The sequence below is a fragment of the Nannospalax galili genome, unplaced genomic scaffold (assembly GCF_000622305.1).
Source record: "Nannospalax galili isolate Female #2095 unplaced genomic scaffold, S.galili_v1.0 scaffold222, whole genome shotgun sequence".
Classification (NCBI taxonomy): Eukaryota; Metazoa; Chordata; class Mammalia; order Rodentia; family Spalacidae; genus Nannospalax; species Nannospalax galili.
In genome coordinates this window covers 2,218,423-2,224,152 of record NW_008348213.1, presented here as the reverse complement: position 1 = coordinate 2,224,152, position 5,730 = coordinate 2,218,423, and the positions used below count along the sequence as shown (strand labels likewise).

At 36.4% G+C, this 5,730-nt stretch overlaps 1 protein-coding gene and 1 pseudogene across 1 annotated transcript in view; one reads left to right on the top strand and one right to left on the bottom strand.

Annotated features, from left to right (window-relative positions):
• Positions 1–5,730, top strand: part of LOC103743570 (rho GTPase-activating protein 26) — a 422,060-nt gene that overhangs the window by 241,641 nt on the left and 174,689 nt on the right. The window lies entirely within an intron of this gene.
• Positions 1,763–5,730, bottom strand: part of LOC103743566 — a 23,573-nt pseudogene continuing 19,605 nt past the window's right edge.

Genomic DNA, 5,730 nt, shown 5'->3' with positions numbered 1-5,730 from the left:
TCTGATGTCTTTCTCAATCTTTTTTTAAAGGTTTGAAATTTTCTTTGTAGAGGTCTTTAATGTCTTTGGTCAGGTTTATTCTGAGATACTTTATTTTTCTTGCAGCTATTGTGAAAGGGAGTGTTTCCATGTGCTCTTTCTCTGGTTGCTTGTTATTGGTATATAGAAAGGCTACAGACTTTGGTAGATTAATTTTGTAATCTGCCACTTTACTGAACGTGTTAACAATTTCTAGGAGTTTTCTGATGGAATTTTTGGCATCTCTTAGATATAATTTATCATTGGCAAAAAGTGATAATTTCATCTCTTTTTTTTCCAATTATTACTCCTTTAATTTCCTGCTCTTGTCTTATTTCTCTTGCAAGACTTTCAAGCACTATGTTAAAAAGGAGTGCAGTCAGTGGACAGCCTTGTCTGGTTCCTGATTTCAATGGGAATGCTTCCAGTTAGTGGGTTTGTTGTATATGGCTTTAATTATGTTGAGGTATGTTCCCTGCAGTCCAGTTCCCTCTAGGACTTTGAACATAAATGCTTGTTGAATTTTGTCAAAGGCCTTCTCTGCATCTATTGAGATGACCATGTGTTTCTTGTCTTTGAATCCATTTATATGATTTATGACATTTATGGACTTATGTATATTGAACCATCCCCACATCTCTGGAATAAAGCTGGCTTGATCATGGTGGATGATCTTTTTGACGTGTGTCTGTATACGGTTTGCAAGTATTTAGCTGAAAATTTTTGCATCTATATTCATTAAGGATATGGGGCTATAGTTTCCTTTTTTGGTTGTATGTTTAATTGGCTTTGGTATTAGAGTGATGCTGGCTTCATAGAAGGAATTTGGAAGTTCTCCCTCCATTTCTATCTCTTTGAATAAGTTAAGTAGTATTGGATGTAGATCCTCTTTAAATGTCTGATAGAATTCTGCTTTAAATCCATCTGGTCCTGGGCTTTTTGTCTTCAGGAGGTTTTGTATTACCGTTTCCATTTCCTTATGTGTTATGGGAATGTTTAAGCCGTTGATCTCTTCTTGATTTAGTTTTGGTGCTTCCCATGCTTTTAGATACCCACCCATTTTCTTTTTCAAATTTAGTAACATATAGGTTTTTAAAGTATTCTCTTATAATATTCTGTATGTTTTTGGTGTCTGTTGTGATGTTTCCCCTTTCATCTCTGATTTTGTTGATTTGGAGGCACTCTTTCTTTCTTTTGGTTTACTGGGTAGCTTTCTGTCAATCTTGTTTACCTTTTCAAATAACCAGCTCTTGGATTTGTTGATTCTTTGTATTGTTCTCTTTGTTTCAATTTCATTAATTTCTGCTCTGATTTTTGTCATTTCTTCTTTCCTGCTGGTTTGGGTTTCGTTTGTTGTTGCTTTTCAAGCATCTTTGAGTTGCAGTGTTCAGTCATTTATTTGTGTTCTTTCTGATTTTTTAATGTAGGCACTTAGAAGTATAAACTCCCCTCTAAGGACTGCTTTCAACGTGTCCCAGAGGTTTTGTTGTGTTGTATTGTTCTTTTCATTTAGTTCCAGGAATACTTTTTTTTTTTTTTACATCACTTTTATTTGATATACACTACATGCACATGATGCAGGTAGGGAAAAAGGTTTTGAATTCATGCATAAGACAGGATAGACTGGTACTATATTGCCAAACGTGCATGAGTCAATTAGAATGTTGCTCAAAGTTCCTTATACTCAATGGTTTCCATGAAAATAGGTGTAGCAGCAGAGTGTACACAGCTCCAAGCATCCACTTCACTTAGTTTCCTGAGCTTTCTTTGTATTCTGTTTTTCTTTTGCCATGTATTCTTGTCTTTAAATTAATGGTCCAAATTTTTATTTGCCTAGTAGTGTCTTCTCAAAGTGTTTCTAAAAATGTGGTACAGAGATCAGTTGCATTAGAATCACTTGGGGGGACTTATTAAAGATTCCTTCCCCCATGTGACAGTATATTTTCTACAAGTGGTATTAACTGCTGATGTTCTGCTAACGTCTTTAACAATTCCATAATTAAAGGCAGATAGTTTTGCTTCCTTCTGATATTTTCAGTCTTGTATCTTTTTAATTTTTGTACTTCTTCTTCAATAAGCATCTGGTTTCTGGCAACTTCTGACTGAATATCACTTAGAACAGAACTACCCTGATCTGTATCCATGGGTTCCTCCTCTGCGAGCTATCTTTGTAACTCTGCTGTCATCTGCTTCTTTATCATTTTTCTGTCAGATACAATGGCCATTAGGTTAAATCGAATTTCACCTTCATTATACTTTTGTATCCTTTTTTCTATGACTGGCCTCGCTGCGCTAATCCAGTCATCTTGATTGCATGCACCTAAATCAAATGGTCCTTCTCTTAATCCATCTAATTCATACAGCTTTCCATTAACTGGAACGTAACAGACAAAGTGAAAAGCATCTTCTTCTTTAGCTGCTGTCTTTGAATCAAACTCAGACATTTGCTGTCTGGCAAAACTGTTCTGCACTTGTCGAATCACATCCAAATTGCTCAGTGCCAACCCTTTCATAGCAACATCAAAACTTTGTGAATATTCTTTAAATTCTGATAAAGTCTCTCCTAAATGGACGTCTTGATGGGTACAGTTCACTAATAAAACAGCCTGAATGGCACAAGCATTATTAATTAACTGCTTTGCAAAAAATATTGTGTCAAGTCTGGTGTCCTGAACCACAGACCCTGCAGGTTCTTCTCCAGGCTGCCACTTGAAAAGAAAATTAATCCATGACCTGGCTTTAACTTTTCAAAGTTCTCGGGCTCTAAGTCCAGATTTCTTCTATGTGGGCTCCTCGGCAACTGAGCTTTAATGAGCTCTGTGAAGATCCCAGGGTCGCTCTCCATGAGACACCACTCCTGGCATTCCCCGTCATGGCCCCGGCCACAGGCCGCACCACTGTGCCTTGCGCTGTCCACAACACCCTGCACCAGCTGCCAGCAGCCATGGATCTCTCAGGAAACCCACTGCTGAACTCGTCTACCCCATGTCACCCCATCCAGGAATACTTTTCTTTCTTTCTTAATTTCTCCTTTGACCCATTCATCATTCACAAGTGTGTTGTTTAATCTCCATATGTTCATGTAGTTACTCGGGTTTCTTTGGGTGTTGATTGTAAGCTTTATTAATTGTGGTCTGATAGAATGCATGGAATTATTTCAATCTTTTTGTATGTGTTGAGGTTTGTTTTGTGTTCCAGTATATGGTCGATTTTGGAGAAGGTTCCATGGGGCGCTGAATAGAAAGTATATTCTTTGGTACTTGTGTGGAATATTCAGTAGATGTCTGTTAGGCCCATTTGCTGTATGGCATTGTTTAATTCAGATGTCTTTCTGTTGATTTTCTGTCCTGTTGACCTATCTAATGGAGACAGTGGGGTATTGAAGTTCCCTACTATTAATGAGTTGGGATTAATCTGGGTCTTAAATCCCTCTAGTACTGTTTTTATGAAGTTGAGTGCACCAGAGTTTGGTGAATATATGTTCATGATTGTAATATCTTCTTGATCAACTGTTTCTCTGATCAGAATGAAGTGGCCCTCTTTATCTCTTCTGATTAATTTTAAAGTGTGTTTTGTCAGATATTCAAATTGTAATGCCTGCTTTTTTCTTAGTACCATTTGCTTGGTGTATTTTTTTTCCATCCTTTTACCTTAAGGTAGCACCTGTTCTTGAGAGTGAGATCTGATTTTCTTGCAAACAACAAAAAAATGAGTTTTGATTCTTAATACATTTGACTAGTCTGTGTCTTTTGACTGGGGAGTTAATTTCATTGATATTTAAAGTTATTAATGAAAGATGTGTATTGATTCCTGTCATTTTTATTTCTGTTCACATTCTTGGTGTAGCTATGTATTTCCATAGTTATATCTTCATTCAATTTTTCTTTTCCATAACCCCTTGGGTATAGTCATTCCTTTCTTCAGCTCTCTGTATTGCTTCAAGAACTCTCTGAAGGGCTGGTTTTGTGGGCATGAATTCTTTCAGCCTATTTATGTCATGGAAGATTTTTCTTTCCCCTTCGACTATAATAGACATTTTGGCTGTGTAAAGTAATCTGGGTTGGCATCTGTGGTCATTTAGAACTGGGAATACTTTGGTCTAGGCTTTCATAATTTGCACTTAAAAGTCAGCTGTAATCCTGATGGGTTTTCCTTTACATGTGACTTGTTGTTTTTCTTTTGCAGCTTTCAGTATTGTCTCTTTGTTTTGTACGTGTAGTGTTTTTACTCTGATGTGCCATGGAGAGTTTCTTTTCTTGTCCTGTCTATTTGGTGTTCTATGTGCTTCTTGTATTTCTGTGGACATGCCTTTCTTTAATTTTTTAAAAATTATTTAATAACCACATATATAGAAGAAGCATTACATTACATCAGCATTGACATATTCAATAACAATTTTCGGCTGCATCTTGCATGTCTTTCAAATTTGAAGGTAAATTTTTAGGTTTACAGGGTTTACGGTTGAATTAATACAGTTACACAATATTTTACTTAGTATAAACCCCATAAGATATGAAATTAAATGAGGTTTTAACCTTTAAAAAAGATCTCCATTTCATTATTAAAATACAGAGTTTCATGCAGAAAACATTTTTAATGCAACTGACATTAAGATATTTGCACATCCATTTCTAATCTCTATATATCACATTATTACTAGTCATGGTTACTTTCTGAGCTCCTTGGCATCTGAGCATGCATATAAAGTCATCAGGTAGATTTGAATGATAATATTTTTAATATCTACTTAAGTATTAAGGAACAAATTTTTATGCTTTGAAGAATTATTATTTTTTTAATCATTATACTTTTTAAAAATTTTTAGTAACTGCATGATTAGAAGCTTTTCATTACAGCTTTAACATACACAGTAACACACGCCAGAGCATCAGACATCTCTTTCACAAGGGGGTGCAAGTTTCTAGGTTCACAGTTGAATTAATATAGTTATATATTATTGAACTCAGGATAAGCCCTGTAAGACATAAAATTGGATGAGTTTTTAACCTTTAACAAAAATCTCCATTTCTTTTTAGAATATCTTGTTCCTTGCAGACAGACTCATTGTTTTTGCTACTAACACTGAGATGTTGGCGCATGTGTCTCTAATCTGTATGTATCTGATTATTACCAGTCATAATCATTTGCAACTGAATCCTTGGTGCTTGTGTATGTCTATAAAGGCATCAAGCAGATTTCAGTGGTATTGTTTATCACCTCTAATAATTAGCATGACATAAATTTCCATGCTTCCTCTTCAAATATAATACATTTTTTGAGAATTTGTTAATTTTTCTCTATGTGTATATCACACAGAGCATCCCAAACCATCTCATTCGACTATACACCCACTTCCCAGATAGCACCCTCCATAGCCTCCCTCCCCCGACTAGAGCCCTTACCATAACTCTGATATCCCTGCCACTGTCTGCTGTGTTGTCGGCACTCCAGGCATTCCCCATTACCTTCCCTTCTGGTGAATCTTGTCAGCCTATCTAGAGGTTTTTGTTTCATGAGGGTCAGCTGTTCCTCATCTAGCAGTAATCGCTTGTCAGTATTCCCTTAGACAAGACTGGGGTCCACTGCTCACCTTCCTAGCTCTATGATGGGTTACTATGTGGGAGTCCCTTGGGCCACCCTGGCCAACAATTCAAAAGAAGGTATCGCCTGTCTGGCATTGTTGCTTGTTATGTAGCCTTTAGCTATGCATAT